Below are 25369 nucleotides of genomic sequence, written 5' to 3' on the forward strand. Positions count from 1 at the left end.
TGGGCATAGGAGATCTTTTCTGAGTGAAAGAAAAGTTCTAAAACTGGATCACAGTGATTATTGCATAAATCTGTAAATTTGTAAATTTATTTACTTATTGAATTGCACACTTAACTCCAGAGAAGGTTATGAGATGAAATTATAGTCCAGTGATATTGTTTAAAAATATAACAGTCTTCCCACACAAATACAGTCAACTGATTACTGACAAAGGAACAAAAGCATTCAATGGTGAAAGAATAATCTTTTTAACAAATGGAACTGGAAAAATTAGTTATCCATATGCAAAAAAATAATCTTTCACATAGTTAACTCAAAATGGATCTTCAATCTAAACGTAAAACAAAATGCTATAAAACTTCTAGAAGAAAACACAGGAGAAACCTCTATGTCACTCAAAAGAATAAAAACATAAGCCAAAACTGGAAGAATATTTGCAAAAGACATATCTGATAAAAGACTATTACTCAAATTATACAAAGAGCTGTTAAAATTCAACAGTAAGTAAACAATCCAATTAAAAAATGGTCCAAAATCTTAACAGTACTTCACTAAGGAAGATACACAGAGAGCAAATTAGCATATAAAAAGATGTTCCACGTCATATATTTTTGGGGAAATGCAAATTAAGACAACAATGAGATATCACTACATACCTATTAGCATGGTCAAAATCCAGAATACTGACAACACCAAATACTGACAAGAATGTGGCGAATTAGGGACTCCCATTCATTCCTAGTAGGAACACAAAAGTATAAAGTCACTTTAGAAGACAGTTTGATGGTTTCTTACGAGGCTAAGCATACTCTTACCATACAACTCAGCAATCATACTACTTGGCATTTAACCAAAGGAGTTGAAAAACATGGGACCACACAAAAATCTGCACATGGATGTTTATGGCAGTTTTATTCATAATTTCCATCTTTGGAAGCAACCAGAATGTCCTTTAGTAGGTGAATGGATAAATAAATTGCAATACATTTGATGTGGGGGGGAAAAGGCAGAAGGAAATGGCAGATAGAACTCAATTTCCCTATGACCTGCAGCCCATTGACAATACTTGAGGCAGGCAGAGCAAAAAGTTTCTCCAGGAACTCCCTATTGTCTTAATGCTAATGATTTGCTAGAGGGAAAAACAACCTTAGCTTGAAGATAGCTAGGCCTCCAGTATCCTGGGGGTCTTCTTTAGCATATGAAAATCTCATTGGAAACTTCCCCTGGACTTTACCTCCCCCAACTGGGTCCTATATAACCAGTCTCTCCTCATGGTCAGGGGCAGCTCTTCCTGCCCACAGGTCCAGTCCCCGTACTTTAAAAAAGCCACTTTTTTGCATCAAAAAAGTCTTCAGGAATTCTTTCTTGGCCATCGGCTCTGGATCCCATGAACCCCACTATCACCCCCAAAAAACCTCATCACATTCAGAATATAAAATACGATTCAGTGCTAAAAAGAAACATGCTATCAAGTCATGAAAACACATGTGGACTCTTAAATGCATTTTACTAAATGAAATAATTGAATTTGAAAAGGCTACATATTACAGGATTCTAACTACATGGCATTTTTTAAAAGACAAAACTATGGAGACTATAAAAAGATCAGTGGTTGCTAGGGGCTGGGGAGTGAGGGGTGAATAGGCAGAGCCTGGAGGATTTTAAGGGCAGTGAAACCACTCTGCATAGCACCATAATGATGGGCATTTATCACTATAGGTGCACCCAAACCCATAGAATATACAACACCAAGAGTGAATCATAATGTAAACTATGGACTCTGGGTGATGATGATGTGTCACTATAGGTTCATCAGCTGTAACAAATGTACCGCTCTGGTGGGAGATGATAATCTATGCATATGTAGGGACAGGGAGTATATGGGAAATCTCTGTGTCTTCTGCTCAATATTGTTGTGAACCTAAAACTTCTCCATAAAATGAAGTTTATTTTAAAAAATCTATGTTACCTTGGAGTTTTTAAATGAAGCACCAAAGCATAATCAATGAAGGAAAAAAAAGTAAGTAGGACTTTAAGATTTAAAACTTCTGCTCCCTGAAGACAGTCAAGAGAATGAAAAGACATGCCAGAGACTAAGAAAAAAAACTGCAAAAACAGATATCATAACAAAGACCTGTATCTAAAATCTGCAAAGAGCTCTTAAAACTCAACAGTAAGACAGGGGTCCTGGGTGGCTCAGTTGGTTAAGCATCCAACTCTTGATTTCAATTCAGCTCATGATCTCCCAGTTCATGAGCTCAGTCCCCCTCTCTTTGTCCCTCCCGTGCTCCCTCTCTCTCTCTCAAAATAAATAAACTTAAAAACAAAAACCAAACTCAGCAATAAGAAAAAAAGTTTTAAATAGAAGCAGTATCTGAATAGGTACTTCCCCCCAAAGAAATGGCAACTAAACATATGAAAAGACATTCAAACATGTCGTTAAGGAACTGTGATTTAAAATAGCAATGGGATGTCTACTAGGGTGGCTAAAAACAAAAATCAAAAGCCTCACATTACCAAATTTGTTAGGATGCAAGAACAACAGGGACTCCCATTCATTTCTTGGATGCATGAAAAAATGCATAGACACATCAGAAGACAATTTGGCAAAATCTTACAAAGGTAAGCATACTCTTACCATGTAATCCAGTAGCTGTGCCCCATTTTAGTTCAAAACTTTTATACACCCAAAAACCTAAGTGTCTTTTTGTAGGTGAATGGATAAACAAAATGTGCTAGACCCATGCAATCGAATGATATTCAGTGATCAAAAGAAACAAGTTTATTAAAACACCAAAAAACACAAAGAAAATTTAAAAGGGTACTGTTAGTGAAGGAAGCCAGTCTGAAAGCCTACATGATTCCAATTATGTGGCATTTATAAAAGGCAAAACTACAGAAGCAGTAACAAGATCAGTGGTTTCCAGGGGGAGGAAGAAAGGTGAATCAGCAAAGCACAGTGGATTTTTAGGATGGTGAAACTATTCCGTAGGATACTGTAATCGTGGGTGGATAGCAATGCATTTGTTAAAACTCAAAAAATTTTATAGCACGAAGAATGGACCTTAATGAATGCACATTTAAAAAAAAATAGGAGGCCAGGGATCCCAGAAATAAATGTATAATATGAGAAGAAAATCCAACCATATTATAAATATATGACATTACCTCACTGATGTGTGAGGGTGGGGAGAAGGTGCTGACCTAAGTATCTTTGGAACTAAGTGGAGTCTGTAAGACGAAAGGAAAAGGAATAGCACATAAGCACTTTACTCTGGTTGATAAAGTTGTTCCCCACGAGGGTATACTTTAACAATTCTGTACGTTACACATGCTTGCTGGAATTGAACATCTGTGTAGATGGATCGTGGGAGGGAAGTCAGGTTTCTTACAGCTGGGGTGAAAATTCACAGATAAGCAAGAGGACGTTAGAATGAGGCATGTGTTAGTGGATCAGAGTTGGCAACATCAGTGTAAAGTCATGTTGAGCTGATTTAAATACATATATATCCCTATATAAACGCATCAGGATACATCCATATATTTCTGTGCTCTGTCAGCTAAGGGGATCTAAAAGAAATAGCACTCCAGTAGCAGTGAATACATCTAGCACTCAGATCTTGCTTTCTAGCACCTTCTCCAATAAAGGAACCAGAGATTTGGGGGGAAATGGTTTATTCTAGCACTGTGGCAGGAAATATACAGGATGAGCCTGGAGCATCTTGTAGTGACAGAAACTAAAGAAGTGTCTCCTGTGCCCGAAATGAAACCCCACATTGTGGGCACATGATAAAGGGACAAAGAAATCAACTTAAAGAGCTCCCAATGGCCAAAGCAGGAACAATTTGAGCAATACAATAAGTAAAGTAGTATTAGATTATAACCCAACATATAAAATAAGTGTCCATGAAGACCTGTTGATATAAAGGACTAAATAAATTAATAAATGAGGGAGTAGAGACAAATCTCCTATGCAGAATAACTCCAAATAATTTATGCAGCTACTCTGCTCTTAAGGAGGTGAAGTATAACATCCTCTCCTCTGTGTGAGCTGCACATAAAGACTGCCTTTCAAACGGTCGATTATTGAAAGTGGGGGTGGGAGAAGAGTAACTTTACAGAGGAAAAAGAAAAAATGACAAATCCACCTCAGTCCAGTGACCAAAGTCAAAATCAACAATACTAAATCACTTTGAGAGTAAATGCCCATAATGAGATATGATCAAAACTTAGCACTTTACTTGCATGAACCTCCTCCCAAAAAACATAACCCCAGTCTAGTCATGAGAAAAACGTCAGAAACATTCCAGTAGAAGGCATGCTATAAAATACCTGAATAGTACACCTTGAAATTGTTCAGGTCATCAAAAATAAGGAAGGTCTGAGAAACTGTTACAGCTGAGAGGAGGCTAAGGCAACAAGACAAAGAAATGTAATTTGGTATCCTGGATAGAATTCTGGAACACAAAATGGACATCAGGTAAAAACTAAGGAAGTCTTAATAAACTGTGAAATTTAGCTAATAAGAATTTGACATTAGCTCATCAAATGTCCCATACTAATGTAGGATGTTAATATACATAGTAGGACTGATTTGGAGTATAGGGAAATAATCTGTAATATTTCTCAATTTTTAATAAACCTATAACTTTTAAATATATACATACATTCATTAATTTTTATATTTCAGTCTTGTCTACTCTACACTCTCATCTTTGTAATTTCTTTCTTTCAGGACTTTGGGGAATTGCTCCTTTGCCTGGAATAATCTTTCCCTTGCTATTTGTCTGACTTAACCCTCATCACTTTTTGGATCCCACCTTAAACTACATATTTTGTATGATTTATTAGTTGGTTAAAATATATCACTTCTATAGACTATGAGATCCATGAAAGCAAGGGCTATATTTGTTCCCAGGATCTAGCCTGAAAGTAGTATTCAGTATCCCAGAATTTTAATTTAAAAAAATGAAACAATAAATGAATCCTGACCTCTCAAAGATTATTTATTTATTTTTGCTTCCCTTTTGACAGTATACAGGGTTATTCATATTCCCAATTATTGATAGTGACTTCTATAAAACCAGTGCGGTGTTATAAAAGACATTTTAACTAATCATCCATGACTCGTATCTGGGATATATAGGCATAAATGTCTAGTTGTTTAACCTCCATGAATGCATAATATTTCAGTCCTTAATTCGCATTGTGATTGTGCAGTACTTTATTGAAGCAGAGTAAAATCGCTCAATTTTTTAAAAAAATCAGCCAAAACCTTTGAAATTAAAAAACAAATGAATAAAACACCTGGACTACCCAAGCAGCACGCTGGTTAGTGATTTGCTTTTTGAAAAATGAACAACAGCAAAACATCCAAATCAAAGTGGACAAAATTTATTTCTTCACTGCCAACGACATGTGCATCCACATTGTTAAGTACCTTAATCAACACTGCAGCTAGATAATAACAAGAAAACTTTATTGTGCATTTGTAACAGTTAGCAGCAAGCAGTTCTTAAAGACAGGTAATAATAATAAATAAAACTGCTAAGTGCAAAGTGTCTTCTAGGATGAAACTATTAGGAAATTCCTAAGATCTGTGTAAAGAAAGAATAGAGGTATCCTTTTTTTTTTGAAAGAATAAAGCAGCTTAAACTTCAACATTTCCTTGTTTAAAACTAAGCTAATTTAAATAAATGGACCGGGATGTAAAACGATCATTTTAGGTACTCCAGCGTTGTTTCTTTAGCTATCAAACTAGGATTCCTTAAAACTGTCTAACACCATGAACTAGTTTTAATGCCTTGAACTATGTGTCCTATTATTATGAGAACAAGATATGGAGTGGAAGGAGGAGAAAGCTGTTGAACTTAATAGGAAATGTAATACAGAACATAATGTTATGCTCACCTAAACAAGGTTGTAAACATCATTAAACACAAGAAAAATTTTTATATATACCAGCTACTGAAAGAAATTCTTAATTAGTTGTGTATACGCTACTGTCATCTGGTAGAACTTAAATCCAAATGCTAATGATGGTTCAATTTGGCTAATATTAGGACAGGAATTAAGGTTCGACACGGTTCAGACTGTCATCGTACCTACTTCTTAGTCTCAGGAAATCTTCATTTCAAATCATTCATGACCAGAAAGAGGGAAAAATAAATAAATCGACCCTCTTCACTGGTTTGTCTGGCAAATGACCCATTGCTTGAGGTTTTCTTATGGGATCAAAGAAGAGGAAATACTGTCACACCAAAAGAATTTATAATGATTAATGTTAGTATAATGAGCACCAAAGGAAGTGATAATACGCTACTTGTAAATGCTGCTGAGTTTTCCAGTGTGAACGCACCACCATTTGCTTCTGCAGAGTAGGGATTTCTAACAAAAGAGGAAAAGAGATGTGAGATAGTTTCCCTTTTCCTGATAATGCTACGCACCCAGGATGAACACGCTGCAAGATTCAAGCCAATGCATGTGCCCCTCTCCCACCTCACTCCTTTGCCTGTAACTCCAGCTTGTTGAGAACTTCACTCCCTGTCAATTCTGAAACTGCATTCCTGGGGTGTCCTGCTCCTACCTGCTACCCTCTGGGCTAAATAACCTCTCTCCTCTTATGTCGCAAGTTCCGTCCACAAAATTACCATCTTGCTGTCATCAGTGTGTCTGCCAGAAAACCATGCCTAAGGCTTCTGTTGTGCCTGCAGCAAAACTTTGTAAAATATTTGAGGATGAAATGGAGACTTTGAAGCTCTTGATGCTATGCTCAGCATTGAACAATTTTGGAAAACAATGATTTGAAGTTTGCCTACTCTTCAATTTAAGAGCAAGCGTGATGATCTATTATTTTAATGATTAATAAGTTCAAAGGTAGAAAAGAACTTGTTTTTCCTGGACAATTCTGGTGAAAAGGAGCATTAACTTGTTCCTTGATTCCTCCTGCCAATTAAGTCATATTTGAATTGTTCTTTCTTTCTGTGATGGGAATGTCTAAAAGTGCTAATAGAGTCATCCATTTATTTCCAGGATTTGCAAAAACCATACATGTTGCTGCTGAAAGGTGGGCTCCCACAGGAATTCACATAATTCTGTGGTATACCACGGACTTTAAATGGCCCAAATTCTTTCTTAAAATGTCCTGATGTGATCTATATTTGTGGTAACCTTCTACATAAAGTGCTGGTACAGTGAGAAATATAAATATATACTTAATAGTAAGTTGCTAGCTTGAAAATGAGTGCCTTGCAAATAGGACATTGGCTATATCAAGGAGCTCTCTTGCTTGGGCCGAATACACATTTTAAAAGTTGGCCAGATAATGCCAGTTTCTGGTAACATAAATTTCAGCTTAGAGATCTGCAAGAAATCACATCACATTGAGAGTTTTGTAGTTATTTGTTTGTGATACAGAGAAAAGCATTTCACTGAAGGATCAAAGTGTGTCCACAGGCCATAGTGTAAGAGCATTCCCCCAGGAAGGAAATGATTTAAATAGCCATTAGTAATGATATCGCACGTGTGATTCATAAAGTATGAAAGACCCTACAGCAAGAACTGCTCATTCTGTATTACAAGTTTTCTCTAGTTTGGAATCCCAAAGCCTGTTTTTTTTAAGTTATTTCTCATAGTATGACATTTGAAAACTTTCCCACAGGATTAATTTTCAGCATATATGAAGCATGACCTCCCTTCTTGTAGAACCATATAACATTAAGGTTTTCAGTTAAAGACATTAGTATGGCTGACATGTTGTCTTTTAGAGAAAAAAATGAGTCACAACGATAAAAAAAAGTTTTAATTTTTTTCCTTTTTTTCTTAAAGACGGAATAATCACGATGGTAAACATAATGACTCTTTTTAATTTTACTTAAAAAATAAATTCCACTTTTCTGAAATGACGATAGTTTTGCTTACTACACTATTCTTTTACTCTCAAATTTTTGCTTGCTATTTTGGAATCATGTTTCATGTCTTTAAATAGCAATGACTGGGGAAAATGCCTTGAATGTCTGTGCTTTCTTGTTTGTTTGTTTTGCATTTTATACAGTAGCATCTACCATCACCTTGCCCCTCACGGCAGATGATTGCTGTTCTCCAGATGTCTCTTCTATATGTTTAAATAAATGCTACCATCTGATACTCAAATCAACTGGTCAGATTTTCTGAAAGGACAATTTGCTGTGTTTTAATTAGTGTAAAGAAATAAATTCAGTTTTTCATGATTTAAAAAATTTTTCTTCTGTTCTGTCCATTTATTATATAGCAACAAAAACAAAAACTTCAAATATCTTTTTTTTTTCAAAATTAGAGGAGTTTCTGAATTTGACTTGTTACTTCATCTTGTGAATGGACATTACCCATACATATTCTTCAGTGTTCTTAGCCTAGTGTCTATTTAATTTTCATTTGAGAAATATAAATTAACTTAGTTATTGTAGACAACAATTAGGCTATGTGCATATTTTAATATCACTTTGTCAGCTGACCTAAGTAGTTTCCTTTGCATTATGTCTCAATTTTATAGTATGTGCTGTCATTATAATTTACTGTAAGGTATACAACAATGATTTAGGGCACTAAAATTCAAAGTCATAATTCAAAAGTATAACTCTTTGCTTCAAAAATATTTTTCCAAACATCTATCTATCATCTATTTATCTATATCTATCTACCTATCATTGAACATCTTGCTTTAAAATGTCACCATGATAATCTGTTGCTTAGGCAAAGCTGAGTTCACTGATTATGGTCATAAAGAGTATCACTAACTTGACAGAATCTTAGTAACCTCTTGGAAGCGGGGATAGTAAAGATAAGATAATTATTAAAGATTTTGAAATAATTAGTTTAAGGTAGGACTTTCAATGCAAAGGTTTTATTAGGGGTGAGAAGAGTTGATGATATAATAATTTAGAATAGTGGACACAGTGAGATGATGGCTTGGGGTTTTACCAGTCTTGGAAAATGAATAGTCTAATGAGGCTGTGTATTGAAGGTTGAGAAGTCTAATGTTCTTAGATTTTGAGGAATTTCCCCATGTGAAACATACAGGCATTGATAGTGTTTAAATTTGGGGCAAGATTTCCCTGAAAAAGTAAAATCACATTGAGGAAAACAGTTGAATTCTTTGAAGGTAGAAATTCAAATGTATAACTGAACCTTTTAAATGAGATAATTAATATTTCTATTTTAGGGTTACTCTAGATGTGGGTTTATCCAATATATCTGCCTAAATATGGTTTGTTTTCTAAAATTATAGATTACTAAATGTAGGATCAAAATGTTTTTAAAGTCCTTATACATCACAGAGTTTAATGCCCTGAGCAAAAAACTTGTTTTTTTTTGTTTTGTTTTGTTTTGTTTTGTTTTAATTAAGTGAACAGCAGACATTCTAATTCTGGGCAAGAGGAGCACATTTACTTTCTAAGTGATGTGTATCTTACCAGTGAAAAACCTCTCTGTACTCTGCATCAGCAGTAAAGTTAGAGTATCAAATCAATGACTGAAAACTCTCCAAAGTTCTTATTCATTCTGGAATGGTCTGGTTTTGTAATCCCCAGGGTAATGGAATCATAGCGGCTATGCTAAACTGAGCTGCAGTTTGAGATAAATACCAGTAGGTGGCAGTGCTTTTCACATGGCGGACCATTTCTGCAGAATCTTTCCCACTGAAGTATGCTAGTAACAGAGGACTCAGGTACCTGTCAAACATTCTGTTTGTCAGCACAAAGGAAATAGACTAATCAAATAAACAGGAAAAGAAAACAATACTTGGAAAGCAAAATACAGTATTACGAGAGAAAAATCCTTTTAAGTTCTGTTTTCTTCTCACCTCACAATGACCTTAAATCACTACTTCATTATGGACTCCACACCTGCCTTGCAGCCCCAGGTTTAGGCTCTGCAGCATCCGACAGTAGACGCCTAAGGTTCCATTGGTGTTCACGATTTGGGCATAATCTCTTCAGTTTTGTCGTAAAACCACTGAATTTTTATATCTTATCAAAGAGCGTTTCACTAAAGGCAAAATAAACTCGGATTTAATTTGATCAGGGAGGCTCAAGGATCACTGCCTCCTTCCTCACTAAGCTGCCTCTTAACCCCCTCACAAGCTCTGGAGCTGACAGTCCATTTTTCCCTTCCCACAATTCCCAACCCAGAATCTGAACAATAACAAAAAAATAAGCATTTCTTAGGATGTCCGGATGGCTGCAGGAGTCCCTTCTCCTTCGAGAAGGCAATGCTGCTGCTGTAGCTTGGTGAATTGTCTCTCCCTAATACGGTTCCACTGATAAAAGATAAGCCATGATTCATGTATATTTGCTCTCCCATTAAAGGCTTTATGAACTTAATTCAACATTCTGAAACAATGGAGGTTGATGATACAATTCTTCAGGTTCTTTTTACAAATAGAGCCCCAAAAGAATTGTCTATCTGTAACTTCTCTCTTCCTGTGAGCCCCTGGCAGCATATGCTTCATTCAGGGTTACTTGATTAAGATTACGATTAGGTTCCTTGCTCCTGGAAGTTTGGCTTTATGTCAAATGTTATTTCTGTTCAAAACCAGCTTTTCTTCGAGCTCACCCCCTTTCTTTCCCATTTGGACAAATGTTAATATTTTAAGTGAACATGAAATGAACAGAGAATATTTTAAATGATTAAATAGTGACTGCTCCATAGAGTGGGAGGAAATTTATTCAAGTTAGGACGTCTATGGAAATTTCATAAAACGGATAGAAATTCTAAAATTAAAAGGCAGAAATCACCAGCATAGGTTATATGTTCCAAGGGTTATGAATTAAGTTAGATCTTAAAGGAAAGTTTCTGTTATAATGACTCGCATTCAACTCTCATTTGTATTTTATAACTTTGGTGGGGCCTCTAAAAGTCCTATGTTTTAAGTTTATGTTTTATAGTATCCCCATTTTTTAGCTGAGGAATCTTGGGGAGAATGTTTAAATATCTCACCCAAGGACACACAGTTAGCTCTTTGGCAAAGGCAGAAAAATTGCAACAGACCCGTGTTTGTGTAGTGTATTAACCTGAATCATACTTTCTTGGAAGACTAACTCAATATCATAGTACTTCTACTCTAATAGCTCACAGTTAAAAGAAAAGAAAAACAGTGAAAATCTGTTATATACACATCTTAGAATCCTTTAAAGTAAATGAAGTATTTATAATGATTCAGACTGAGTCCAAATGAAGGAAACTGGACTGTTAGCAGTTGGCATATTAGTCGCAGGAAATGAGAGATGATAGAGACAGCCAATGGCCACACAAGAGGATGAAAGCTAAGTCGGAGTTTGAAAAGATTTTCACTAGGGCTGGCAGTAAGAAGCATCTGCTGCAGAAGAATGGAGTCACGACTGGCGGGAGAGTGGCAGAATGGGTTTGCTTTTGGTTTTAACACTCCCACTGCCTGCAGCTCTGGGTTCTGCCGTAAATGCCATCACTCACCTTACCTCTTGGCTGGAAAGAGTCTTCTAGCAAACAACTGCAGGTGTAATGAGGGGGAAATGTCAAGAGTTAGAGGCTAGACAATAGATTTCATTTGGAAAACAAGAAGGGATGAAAAGTTCCTCTTGAAAATAAGTGTGTGGATAGAAGTAATGCTTTTAAATGTGTGTATGTTTGTATTTTGTCTTAAGTAACCTCCTTTTTTTTACAATGCTATTCAATAAATACTGTATTTTCTACATTTAATTCTTCTTAACTGCCCTTAAAAGAGAACATCTTGTCTGAAAATTTTGTTTTTCTGAGATTTTCATATTTTACTCAAACATTTGATGATCCAATATTAGTTTTCCTCAATTATAAAATTGTTTTTAACAAGTCATTCAAAATACCAAACCATGTATATACAATGGTGATCATATTGAATTTTAAGACTGATAAGACATATCTTATCAGTCTTCTATACATACACTCTATATAGATACATATACTACATACATACACACAATTTTTGTTGCAAACTCATAATAGATCAAAAATCTACAAAATCTAGGTTTCTAATTTCTTTGTGCTTTACTTTGTAAAATCCCATAAAAATGCATTGTACAATTTTATTCAAGTTTTACTTCATAAAGCTTTTTTACTGATTTTGTATTAGTAGATCAGCAAAAACAATGTGATATTTATTTTAGCAGGAAGCAAGGATTATTTTTTGTGAGCTGGAACAAGTGGAAACTTAGTGATAGCTATATTAAAAAGTCACTTTTGCAAATAAAATAACTTCTTTCATACCCCATCAAAAATATTATTGCTTTCTTTTATTCTATATAAAAGTTTTCTTTGAATATTGTTTTAGGTGGGATGTCAGTTATTTATCTTAAAATTTCTAGGTTTGCTTGTTACCAAAAAAAATGCTGTATCGATAATGGTTGGATTGTTTGCTCATTTTTCTACTGAAAATACTCCCAGGGAAGAATTTCTAAAGGGTTGGAGAGGAAACAGAAAAAGTTGTTCTAACAAAGTGCTTGTATTCATAATTGGGAAATTTGTTAAAACTGTGTGTCAAATGTCTTAATTGAAACACAAATTTGATTGGGTCGGGGTGTGGGGGGGGGGCAGTCATTTTCCCTGTGCTATTTTTTAAAGAAATTCTTAAGTAAAGAAGAGTGCAGGGGCGCCTGGGTGGCGCAGTCGGTTAAGCGTCCGACTTCAGCCAGGTCACGATCTCGCAGTCCGTGAGTTCGAGCCCCGCGTCGGGCTCTGGGCTGATGGCTCAGAGCCTGGAGCCTGTTTCCGATTCTGTGTCTCCCTCTCTCTCTGCCCCTCCCCCGTTCATGCTCTGTCTCTCTCTGTCCCAAAAATAAATAAACGTTGAAAAAAAAAGAAGAGTGCAAAATCAGAAGTTGAGGAGAAGCATGTAGAAGTAATCAGGTTGTGCCTTTAATGCAGAACATATCAAATAGCTAAGACTTTTACTGATAAAAGAGAATCAGCGAAGGTGGATTGAAAGAAAAAAAATCAACTGAAAGTAAATTCTGCTTTTTAAAGTATTTGAACTTCAACAACAACACGCAGTTGAGCATAAATTGGTAGGAGAAAATAATGAAGCGAAATTATAGCTGAGGCTATCTTGTCTTTCAAATTTCTTCACTACTTTGCTGCGCAAACATGAGTTTAAATGACAGCTGGCAATTCTCCCCCGGAAAATTGGTGTCTTCATTTCTTGGTCATTCATTTGGGTGTTCATTCTCCAGAGCCCTGATCTGCCTCAGGCAGACCCTCTCTACTCACATTTACTCAACCAAACCTGAGCCAATGAAATAAGATATACTTATGTTTATTTCACAATGTACATCAACCCTGTAGGCTGGTTCTGACTATTTCTTTATAGATCATCAACCATCTAGATTATAAGGGGATGGGTCGGTTAGGGGCAAGGAATAGAGGATGGAGATGGGCAAAGAAAAAGATTATTTTGTAAAAATAGAAGAGGATTTTTTAAATGGATAATTTCATGTTTTTTTTCTAAAAGAAATTTGGGGGCAGGTAACTGTAGTAGAATCACAAACAAAGCAATGTGACTTAAAACTAGTTTCCACAGTATGTTGTGCAAATAGAGAGTGTCATAACTCCAGGGATCAGGCCCACACTCTGTCTGCTTTCAAAACTCATAGGGTCCTTTCTTTGTGGACTTCCTGGCTCTTATATGAGATGTCCAGAGGAGAGTGGAAGGAAAATTATCTTTGAGGAAATGTAGTTACGTCAACAGGATAGATAAACGTGCCATGTCAAGGGTTTATCCATCTTTGTGACCATGGTGCTAAAGAAGGATTCAGTATCAGTGGCTGACTTATTTATTCCCTACCAGAAAAGACGCTTTGGCTAAATATTTCACATTCAGAAGAAACACGATCTTTTGGAAAATTTGCCACCAATTACTTAGTCTCCAGTTTCAATTTATCAGTTGAATGGCCCGTCTGGGCTTGTAATAATGTACGCTGCTCGACTCAGCCACTGGGCAGTTTTGCCATCTTACGACTTTTTTAAATCCTGAAAATAAATAAAGTTACCACATACTCGCTTTGGTGGCTCTTAAATCCCCAAGTTTCTATATACCAAATTGTTCTGGCTAACACATATTTAGCAAAGAACATAGTGTAGCGATAGATTAGTATTTGATTCTTTTTTTTCTTTTTAGTATTGCATTTAGTTTTCTTCAAAATGAATTACAAGGAAGGTGGGCCTTCTAACCACAGCTAAGTGAGGTCAGAAAATCCTCTCCAAAAAAGCGGCCTGAAAGTTAAGCAAAATTGACAAAAACATCCATTTCTGTTGTCTAGAAACTGACTAAAGGTTTGCAAATTTTAAGAGGCACTGAGGCTTAAAAGAACTGCTGAAGAAGGGGCATCTGGGTGATTGAGTAGGTTGAGCACCTGGTTTTGGCCAGGGTCATGATCTCACAGCCGGTGGGCTGCAGCCCACACGATCTCACGACTGGCGGGTGCAAGCCCCACGTCAGGCTCTTTGCTGTCAGCGCAGACAGAGCCTGCTTCAGATCCTCTGTCTCATTCTCTCTCTCTGCCCCTCCCCCTCTCATTGATACAAAAATTTGATTGGGTCGGGGTAGTGGTGGGGGGGGGGGGGGAGTCATTTTCCCTGTGCGATTTTTTAAAGAAATTCTTAAGTAAAGAAGAGTGCAAAATCAGAAATTGAAGAGAAGCATGTAGAAGTAATCAGGTTGTGCTCATGCTCTCTCTCTCCCTCTCTCTTTCTCAAAAATAAATAAAAACATTAAAAAACCAAAAAAACTGCTGAATAAGTAAGATGGGTAAGAGCAGTGGGAACCTAGTCATTCTAGCCTGGACTGCTCCCATTCCCCCAGGGTGGCACAGGCTGCGAGGGCTGGCAGATTTTCTGTGATGGCTGAAGGGGATTCTCAAAATTTGAAGCAGTGGGTGACACCCACATCCAGCAGTGTTGTTGACAGACATGGGAGGATCAACAGCTCTACCTGGAGGACAGGCGATCTGTTTCTGAAAGAGCCAGAGAGGTATTTTGTGTTCTGCGGGCCACCTACAGTATCTGTTTTCCCTTTTCCTTCTCCTCTTTCCTCCCCCTTCTGGACTTCCACCCTTCTTGCTATTACTCCTCTATTCCTTCTTCTTTTTTCTTCTTCTTCTCATTACTTTAAAAATACATACAGTTTTTTGAGGCACCTGAGTGGCTTGGTTGGTTAAGGGTCCGACTTCGGCTCAGGTCAGGATGTCACGGTTTGTGAGTTTAAGCTCCGTGTTGGGCTCTGTGCTGACAGCTCGGAGCCTGGAGCCTACTTCAGATTCTGTCTCTCCCTCTCTCTCTATCCTTCCCCTGCTTGTGTTCTGTCTCTCTATCTCTCTCAAAAATAAACATTAAAAAATAATCTTAAAATAATAAATAATAAAAAATACACAGTTTTAGTGCACAGGTCATGGGTTTGGCCCATGGACCGTAATTTACCTACTGCTACTCTTTTGGCCTGAGGTTGACCCAATCGATGCACAAAGATGCCTGCAGGTACAGTGGACATTAGGGAGGATTCAAACTAGACAAACTCCCTGCCAATCCCCAGGTTGAATAAGCATGACATAAGAGATGTGAAAAGGTATTAAAAACAGTGAAAGCCAAAGAAGACCTAAAAATTATTTGAACTCTGAATGTGTTTCTTTACCGACTCACAGATACTAAAGGAAGTAACAATGAAATACTGTGACAACTTTATGGTAACACATTAAATTACTTAGAAAAAAATATAAAAATTTCTAAAAAGACATAAATTACCAAAACTGGGTTAAGAAGCCATAGAAAATCTGAATACAACCATGGGAAATATAGAAACTGAATTAGGAATTAAAAATCTTCTCACAAAAGCCTATGGCCCAGTAGCCTCAATGATAAATTCTATCAAATATTTACAGAGGGAATAACACCAATTCATCACTTACCACTATGGCTAGTATTACCCTCATAAAAAAGCCAAAGACATCACTAGAAAAGAAAATCATAGACCACTATCCTTTATTAATATACCTAACAAAATGTTTATAAAGTGAACCTGCAAAATATAAAAAGAATTATACACCATGACTGAGTGAAGTTTTTCTGAGAAATGTAAGGTTAGTCTGACATCCCAAAACTAACTTAATATATCAATCATATTAAAATCATTAAAGACCTGGGACACCTAGGTGGCTCAGTCAGTTAAGCGTTCAAGTTCAGCTCAGGTCATGGTCTCACAGTTCGTGGTTTTGAGCCCCAATCAGGCTAGGTACTGACAGCTCAGAGGCTGGAGTGTGCTTCAAATTCTGTCTCTCTCTCTTTCTCTCCCTCTGCCCTTCCCCTGATTGTACTCTGTCTCTCTCTGTCTCTCAAAAATAAATAAATGTTAAAAAAAGATTAAAAAATAAACAAACATTAAAAAATTTAAAAAAAGATAAAAAGCACATAATCATGTCAGTAGATATAGGAAAATAATTTGGCACAACTTAAGACTTACTCATGATTAAAACAAAACAAGTCTTATAAAACTAGAAATGGAAGGAAACGTCATCAAATTGACAAGGGGAATTTATGAAAAAACTACATCCATCATACTAAATGGTGTAAGACTGATAGTTGTCTCCTAAGATCAGTAGCAAGGCAAGGATGTCATGTTCACTATTTCTATTCACAGTTATATTAGCTTTCTTAGTCAGTTCAAGAAGGAAAATTTTAAAAAATAAGAAATATAAAAAATAAAATAAAATAGAAAAGGAAAAAGAAAAAGAAAAAGAAAATATCAACCAGTTAATTAATTAGTTAGTTAAATGCATCTATATTGGAAATAATGAAGTACAACTGTCCTTAAAGAGCAAATGATTTTAAATGAGGGGAACCTGAAAGAATGCATAAAAAAAAATTTACTAGAACTAATCATTGTTTAGGAAGGTCTTGGGATACAAAGTCAATGCATAGAAATCACTTGCATTTCTATACAATAGCAATGAAAAATACAAAAATTAAATTAAGAAAAAAATTCCAATTAAAATTGTATAAAATATTAAATGTTTTTAAAACAACTTAAAAATGAAAGTTTAAGATTTATATACTGAAAACTATAACACACCGCTGCAAGAAATTAAATATTTAAATAAATAGAGACATTTCATGTTAGTGAGCTGGAAGTCTAATATTGTCAGGATGGCAATATTTTCCAAAGTAATTTAGAAATTCAACACAATTTCTATCAAAGCTTGGCAGGCCTTTTTGTTGTGGTTGTTGTTGTTAATAATTAACAAGCTTATTCTAAAATTTATTGGGATATTTCCAGAACCTAGACTATCCAAAATAATTCTGAAAACACAGAGCTACCTGATTTTGAAAATTACTCTAAAGCCACAGTAAACAATAATAAATAAATAAATAAATAAATAAATAAATAAATAAATAAATAAATCAAGCAAGCAAGCAAGCAAGCAAGCAATAAAGTAATCAACCAATGTGATTTTGGCAAAGGCACAATCATATATAGATCAATGGTTAAAAACAGAGCCCAGAAATAAATTCATGTATCAATGGAAGACTGACTTTCCAGAAAAGTTACAGAACAATTCAATGTGGGAAGTATAGGCTTTTCAACAAACATCACATGGGGCACCTGGGTGGCTTAGTTAACTATCTGACTTCCAGTCAGGTCATGATCTCATGGTTCCATTTGTGAGTTCAAGCCCCACATTGGGCTCTGCACTAACAGCACAGAGCCTGCTTTGGACCTCTGTCTTCCTCCCTCTCTGCCCCTCCCCTGCTTGCATATGCATGCTCGCTCTCTCTCTCTCTCTCTCTCTCTCTCTCGTTTTCAAAAGTCAGCTTTTAAAATAAAAAACAAACAAAAAACACAAATATCATTGGAACACCTAGATGTCAACTTACAAAAAAATAAAAAAGTATTTCCATACCTCACACTACGCACAAAAATTAACTCCAAATAGATCTTACCTAAACTTAAGATCTAAAACTATGAATTCTCAAGAAAGGAGTCAACATGGAGGAGAAGTGGGGCGGGGGTGCAAGGGGGGCAAATTTCCCTCATACCTCAAACAGCAGTATTGAGGCCAAAGACTTGGAATTCCAGGAATCCGGGCTACAGAGTGACAGAAACATCTCCAGGAGCCCAAGGGGACAGCTTGGCGGGCCAGAGGTGCATGCCTGCCAATTGGGAGAGATAAAATGGGTGGTGAATGCACAGACCAAAGGGAAAACTCCTTCCACAGAGAGACAAAAGGAAGAGAGAGACAGGCTGTGGAAGTGTGGAAGCATCTGAACAAGAGAAAAACTCTCCAGACCACTGACCAGGGAATGGAAAAAAGTGGAGACAGTCAGTCTCTGACTTGGAAACAGCCTTAGGAGTGATGACCCAGTGTTGCAGGACTTTCTTGGGACTGGGCCTGCTGCCCTGTACACCCACCTGGGATTAAGGGGGAGCCAGCCCTTGGTGAGCTCAGAGACACAGTGTAAGAGAGCAATCCCTTCCCTCGGGTGCTGTGGGAAGAAGGTATATAGCTGCTCCAAGGACAAAAGATGCTGCAGGCGCCTGCCAGCCAGAGGCCCTTTGTTGGCTGGGCAGAGTGGTGCTACCCCAGAACGGCGGTACATGGAGCAGGATCCTTTAAGACATCGGGGTTTGAGGGGTGCCTGGGTGGCGCAGTCGGTTAAGCGTCCGACTTCAGCCAGGTCACGATATCGTGGTCCGTGAGTTCGAGCCCCGCGTCGGGCTCTGGGCTGATGGCTCGGAGCCTGGAGCCTGCTTCCGATTCTGTGTCTCCCTCTCTCTCTGCCCCTCCCCCGTTCATGCTCTGTCTCTCTCTGTCCCAAAAATAAATTTAAAAAGTTGAAAAAAAATTAAAAAAAAAAAGACATCGGGGTTTGAATCCTAGCCAAGTGCCTGCGCGGCACAGGAGACTGTGGAGCAGGACAAAGCAGCCCGCTTGTGCCCACAAAGCACTGTAAAGACTGCCTGAACAGTATAGTTTGGAACAGCCATCTGTGGAGGAGAGACTGGGGTGTCACCATTTTTCTTCCCATCACCAACACGGTGGGGCTTCAGGGACTGGACAGTGGGCCCCAGTGGAGTTGGTACCCACTTACACCAAACCCCATCTCTCCGTGCCTGCCAACTGCATACCTACCAGAGCAACACTGAAATTGAATGAACCAGAAGGCCGCTCTTCCAGACCAGCACAGCCACCAATTCCAAGGCACCATCAGACATCAGTCCAGCAGTTCTGCATTTTCTGATTTCATTCTTGGTCAATTTTTATTTTACATGTATATTTTTTATTCCCTTCTTTCTTCCCTTCTCTATTTTGGTTGTTGGTTTATTTAAGTAGGCATTTTTAATGTATTTTTTTTTACCTCTTGTGTATCTCCTTCTTTAATTTCCTCTCTCTTTCTCTCTCACTCTCTCTCCCTGGATTAAGCCATATAGTTTCTCTGAAACTCTACCTGGTCATTTTTTCTTTTTTTCCCCACTCCTGTCATTTCTCTCTGTATATGGGATAAGGCTTCTTCCACCCCCCCACCTTAAAAAAATTTTTTTTCCAGGGCTACTTCAGTGAACAAATCAAAGCACACCTTGTGGAAGGTCCAAAACACCACTACAAGTAGGGACATAAAGCAACAACAGAGAACAAGCAACACACTCCAAAAACACCTCCTGAAGGGCCATGCCCTAGACAATGTATGAACCCTTCTTAATATGGTAGTGTTCGCAGGTGCAGAACATATAACAAGCTATTAAAACACATAAAAGACAAAAAAACTAGCAAAAATTACTTAATGAAAGAATTCTCCTCAAAAGAAATTCCAGGAAGAAACGACAGCCAGAGAGTTGCTCAAAACAGATATGAACAATATATCTGAACAGGAATTTAGAGTAATAGTCATAAGACTAATACCTAGGCTTGATAAAAACATAAAAGACAGCAGAGAATCTATTGAAGCAGAGATCAAGGAAGTAAGAAATAGTCACAATGAATTAAGAAATGTTGTAAATGAGCTGCAAAATAAACCAGAAAAAGTGACAGCAAGGATAGAAAAATCAGGGAGGAGAATGAGTGAAACAAAAGATATAATTATGGGAAATGATGAAGCCAAGATAAAGAGAGATAAGAAAATACTAAACATGAGGGAAGAATTAAAGACCTAAGTGATTCAGTGAAATATAATAATATCTGTATCATAGGAGTTCCAGAAGAAGTAGAGAAAGAGAAAGGGGCAGAAGGTTTATTTGAACAAATTATGGCTTAGAACTTCCCTAATCTGGGGAAGGAAGCAGACATCCAAGTCCAGAAGGCACAGAAAACTCCCTTCAGATTCAAAGAGAATAGGCCATCACCATGACGTATCATAGTGAAACAGGCAAAATACAAAGATAAGGAGAGAATTCTGAAAGAAGCTAGGGACAAATGGGCCTTATCCTACAAGGGTAGACACATAAAGGTAGTAGCAGACCTGTCCACTGAAACTTGGCAGGCCAGAAGGGAGTGGCAGGAAATACTCAATGTGCTGAATAGGAAAAGTATGCAGTCAAGAATCTTTTATCCAGTAAGGATGTAATTCAGAATAGAAGGAGAGATAAAGGCTTTCCCAGACAAACAAAAACTGAAGGAGTTCATGACCACTAAACCAGCCCTGCAGGAGATCCTAAGGGGGACTCTTAGTGGAATGCTGAAAAAGAATACAAAGGACCAGAGACATCACCACAAGCATGAAACCTAAAGATAAAACAATGACACTACATCCATATCTTTCAGTAATAACTCGGAATATAAATGGGCTAAATGTCCCAATCAAAAGACATAGGGTATCAGAATGGATAAAAAACCAAGATCCATCTATATGCTGTCTTCAAAAGACTCATTTTAGACCTGAGAACACCTGCATATTGAAAGTAAGGGGATGGAGAATCATTTATCATGCTATTTGAAGTCAAAAAAAGCTGGAGTAGCGATACTTATATCAGACAAATTAGATTTTAAACTACAGACTGTAACAAGAGATGAAGAAGGGCATTATATCATAATTAAGGGGCTCCATCAAGAAGAGCTAACAATTGTAAATGTTTATGCCCCCAACTTGAGACGTCCCAAATATACAAATCAATTACACAAACATAAGCAATTTTATCGATCAGAAAATGGTAATAGTAAGTGACTTTAATACTCCACTTACAACAATGGACAGATAATCTAGGCAGAAAATCAATAAAGAAACAATGGCCTTGAATGATACACTGGACCAGATCGACTTGACACATATTCAGAACTTATCATTGAAAAGCAGCAGAATACACATTCTCCTCAAGTGCACATGGAATGTTCTCCAAAATAGATCACATACTGGGTCACAAAATAGCCCTAAATAAATATAACAGTATTGAGATAATATCATGCACATTTTTAGATCACAACACTATGATACTTCAAATCAACCATAAGAAAAAATTTGGAAAGACTCTGAATGCATGGGGGTTAAAGAACACCCTACTAAAGAATGAATGGGGGGGGGCGCCTGGGTGGCTCAGTCGGTTGAGCGTTGGCTTTAGCTCAGGTCATGATCTCATGGTCTGTGAGTCTGAGCTCCACGTCCGGCTCTATGCTGATAGCTCAGAGCCTGGAGCCTTCTTTGGATTCTGTGTCTCCCTCTTTCTCTGCCCCTCCCCTGCTCATGCTCTGTCTCTCTCTCTCTGTCAAAAATAAATAAACATTAAAAAAATTTAAAAAAAAGAATGAATGGGGTCAATCAGGCAATTAAAGAAGAAATTACATAATATATGGAAACAAATGAAAATGAAAACATGACCAAACCCTTTGGGATGCAGCAAAGGCCAGGCCTATCTCAAGAAACAAGAAAAATCCCAAATACAGAACCTAATCTGAAACCTAAAGGAACTAGAAGCAGAACAGCAAAGAAACCCCAAAGACGGCAGAGTAAGAGAGATAAAGATTAGAGTAGAAATAAACAATGTAGAATAAAAAAAAAACAGTAGAACAGATCAATGAATCTAAGAGCTGGTTTTCTGAAAGGATAAACAAACTTGATAAACTCCTAGCCAGACTTCTCAGACAGAAAAGAGAAAGAACCCAAAAAGATAAAATCACGAATGAAAAAGGAGAGATCACAACAAACACCACAGAAATACAAATAATTATTAAAGGATACTATGAAAAATTATATGGCAACAAACAGCACAATCTGGAAAACTGGACAAATTCCTAGACACCCACACCTTACCAAACTCAAACAGGAAGAAATAGAAAATTTGAAAATACGGGTGCCTGGGTGAGTCAGTCATGATCTCACAGTTTGTGAGTTTGAGTCTCACATCAGGCTCTATGCTGACAGCTCAGAGCCTGAAGCCTGCTTTGGATTCTGAGTCTCTCTCTCTCGGCCCCTCCCCTGCTCACAATCTGTCTCTCATTCTCTAAAAAATAAATACATTAAAAAAATTTTTTTTAATTAGAAAAAGAAAATTTGAACAGAACCATAACCAGCAAATATACTGAATCATTTATCAAAAATCTTCCAACAAATAAAAGTCCTGGTTCAGGTGGTTTCCCAGGGGAATTCTACCAGACATTTAAAGCAGAGTTAATACATACTCTTCTGAAGCTGTTCCAAAAAATAGAAATGGAAGGAAAGCTTCCAGAGTCATTCTATGAAGCCAGCATTACCTTGATTCCCAAACCAGAAAAAGACCCGATAGAAAAGGAGAATTACAGGCCAAAATGCCTGACAAACATGGATGTAAAAATTCTCAACAGGATACTAGCAAATCAAATTCAACAGTATATTAAAAGAATTACTCACCATGATCAAGTGGCATTCATTCATGGAATACAGGGCTGCTTTAATATTTGCAAATCAATCAATGTGATACATCACATTAATGGAAGAAAAGATAAGAAACATAGGATCCTGTCAATAGATGCAGAAAAAAGCATTTGATAACATACCACATCTTTTCTTAATAAAAACCCTCAAGAAAGTCAGGATAGAAGGAGCATACCTTAACATCATAAAAGCCATATATGAAAGGCCCACAGCTAATATCAACCTCAACGGGGAAAAACTGAGGGCTTTCCCCCTGAGATTAGGAACACAACAGGGATGTCAACTCTCACCACTGTGTTTAACATAGTGTTGAAAGTCAGCTTCAGCAATCAGACAACAAAATGAAATCAAACGCATCCAAACTGGCAAAGAAGTCAAACGTCCACTTATCACAGATGACATGATATTCTACATAGAAAACCCAAATGACTCCACCAAAAAATTGCTAGAACTGATACATGAATTCAGCAATGTCACAATATACAAAATCAATGTACAGAAAACAGCTGCATTTCTATACACTGGTAATGAAGCAACAGAAAGAGAAATCAAGGAATCAATCCCATGTACAAATGCACCAAGAACCATAAAATACCTAGGAATAAACCTAACCAATGATGTAAAAGATCTATATGCTGAAAACTACAGAAAACTTATGAAAGAAATTGAAGAAGACACAAATAAATGGAAAAACATTCCATGCTCATGAATTGGAAGAACAAATATTGTTAAAATGTCAATAGTACCCAAAGTAACCTACACATTCAATGGAAACCCAATCAAAATCGCACCAGCATTCTTCTCAGAGCTAGAACAAATAATCCTAAAATTTTTTTTGAACCACAAAAGGCCTTGAATAGCCAAAATAATGTTGAAAAAGAAAACCAAAGCTGGAGGCATCACAATCCCAGACTTTAGCCTGTACTGGAAAGCTATAATCATCAAGACAGTATGGTATTGCCATAAAAACAGACACATAGATCAATGGAATAGAATAGAGAACCCAGAAATGGATGCATAAATGTATGGCCAACTAATCTTCAACAAAGCAGGAAAGAGTATCCAATGGGAAAAAGACAGTCTCTTTAGCAAATGGTTCTGGGGGAACTGGACAGCAGCATGCAGAAGAATAAACCTGGACCACTTTCTTACACCATACACAAAAATATATTCAAAATGGATGTAATACCTAAATGTGAGACAGGAAACTACCAAAACCCTAGGAGAGAAAACAGGCAACAACCTCTTTGACCTCAGCTGCAGCACTTCTTACTAGACATGTCTCTTAAGGCAAGGGAAATAAAAGCAAAAATGAACAATTGGTAATTCATCAAGATAAAAAGCTGATACACAGCAAAGGAAACAATCAGCAAAACTAAAGGCAACCAACAGAATTGGAGAAGGTATTTGCTAATGATATATTGGACAAAGGGTTAGTATCCAAAATCTATAAACCACTTATCAAACTTAATACCCAAAAAACAAATAATCCAGTGAAGAAATGGCCACAAGACATGAATAGACACTTTTCAAAAGAAGACATCCAGCTGTCCAACAGACACATGAAAAGATGCTCAACATCTCTCACCATCAGGGGAATACAAATCAAAACCACAGTGAGATACCACCTCACACTAGTCAGAGTGGCTAAAATTAACTCAGGAAACAACAGATGTTGGTGAGGATGTGGAGAAACAGGAACCCTCTTGCACTCGTGGTGAGAATGCAAACTGGTGCAGCCACACTGGAAAAGAGTGTGGAGGCTCCTCAAAAAATTTAAAAATAGAATTGCCCTATGACTCAGCAATAACACTACTAGAAATTTATCCAAAGGATACAGGAGTGCTGATTCATAGGGGCACTGTGATACATGATAGGATAGGATAGGATAGGATAGGATAGGATAGGACAGGACAGGATAGGATAGGATAGGATAGGATAGGATAGGATAGGATAGGATAGGATAGGATAGCATAGGATAGGATAACAGTGCTATCAACAACAGTCAAATTATGGAAAGAGCCCAAATGTCCACCAACTGATGAATGGATAAAGAAAATATGGTGTATATACATACATATACATCTATCTCTAACTCTATCTATATAATGTAATACTACTTAGCAATGAGAAAGAATGAAATCTTGCCATTTGCAACAGCGTGGATGGAAATGGAGGGTATTATGTTAAGTGAAATCAATCAATCAGAGACGGGCCGATACCATTACGTTTTCACTCATATGTGGAATTTGAGAAACGTAACAGAAGACCATGGGGGAGGGGAAGAGGAAAAAACAGTTTCAAACAGAAAGGAGGAACACCATAAGAGACCTTTCAATACAAAGAACAAACTGAGGGTTGATTGCAGGGGAGAGGAGATAACTGGTGATGGACATCAAGGAGGGCACTTGTTGGGATGAGCAGTGGGTGTTGCATGTAAGCAATGAATCATGGGAAACTACTCCTGCAGCCAAGAACACACTGTATACACTGTATGTTA

At 37.2% G+C, this 25369-nt stretch overlaps 1 long non-coding RNA gene across 8 annotated transcripts in view; it reads right to left on the reverse strand.

The window, feature by feature from the left end:
- Nucleotides 1-25369, reverse strand: part of LOC123384777 — a 489335-nt gene that overhangs the window by 136551 nt on the left and 327415 nt on the right. For 6 of the 8 annotated variants that reach the window (XR_006596304.1, XR_006596307.1, XR_006596310.1 and 3 more), the window contains one exon: nt 657-738. This is a non-coding gene — a long non-coding RNA (uncharacterized LOC123384777). Of the gene's footprint in view, nt 1-656; nt 739-4332; nt 4410-6322; nt 8455-25369 lie in introns of those variants that run through there. The other 2 variants (XR_006596312.1, XR_006596308.1) reach the window with 1 other exon arrangement.

This window comes from Felis catus, chromosome B1, assembly GCF_018350175.1.
Source record: "Felis catus isolate Fca126 chromosome B1, F.catus_Fca126_mat1.0, whole genome shotgun sequence".
NCBI lineage: Eukaryota > Metazoa > Chordata > Mammalia > Carnivora > Felidae > Felis > Felis catus.